The sequence below is a fragment of the Cynara cardunculus genome (assembly GCF_001531365.2).
Source record: "Cynara cardunculus var. scolymus isolate 2C chromosome LG 10, CcrdV1, whole genome shotgun sequence".
Lineage (NCBI taxonomy): Eukaryota > Viridiplantae > Streptophyta > Magnoliopsida > Asterales > Asteraceae > Cynara > Cynara cardunculus.
This window is the reverse complement of record NC_037537.1, coordinates 23,209,954-23,210,773: the sequence shown is the minus strand read 5'-3', so window position 1 is coordinate 23,210,773 and position 820 is coordinate 23,209,954.

The following is an 820-nucleotide window of genomic DNA, read 5'->3' as shown; positions in this document are numbered from 1 at the left end:
TAGTAAACGTTTGATTAATATCTATATCTATACTATATTATAAATGGTCAATAGTAAACGTTTGATTAATATCTATATCTATACTATATTATAAAGCATTTGCCTAAAACTCTTAAAAACTCTTAAAATTCTTAAAAACTCTTAAACCCGTTCATCCCTATCCGATTTCATCACATATCTGAATTCGTGTAACTAATTGCAGATAAACACAATCAAATACAGGATAAACATCTCATTTTAAATATAAAAAATCTAAAATATAATTAGTATAATCATTAAATTATAACAGAATACTTAATTATTATCTTTATAAAATTTATAATACTAAACCAAAAATAAATTATTTTATTATTAAACTTAAATTAAATTATATATAAAAAAGTATATTTTATATTATAAATAAAACAAAAACTCTTAAAAACCATTTTTTTATGCATAAAGTATTGTTTATTAATGCATATTACTTAAAACTCAAGATTACAAGTAAATTGTGCATAGGTACAACTTATTAAAGCTCCATATCTGAATTCGTGTAACTAAATGCAGATAAACACAATCAAATACAGAATAAACATCTCATTTTAAATATAAAAAATCTAAAATATAATTAAGATAATCATTGAGTTCTAGCAGAATACTTAATTATTATTTTTATAAAATGTTATATTTTTAAACCAAAAATAAATTATTTCATTATTAAACTTAAATTAAATTATTAAAAAAATCTATAATATATTATAAAGCATTTGACAAAAACTCTTAAAAACTACTTTTTATGCGTAAAGTAATGTTTATTAATGCATATTACTTAAAACTCAAG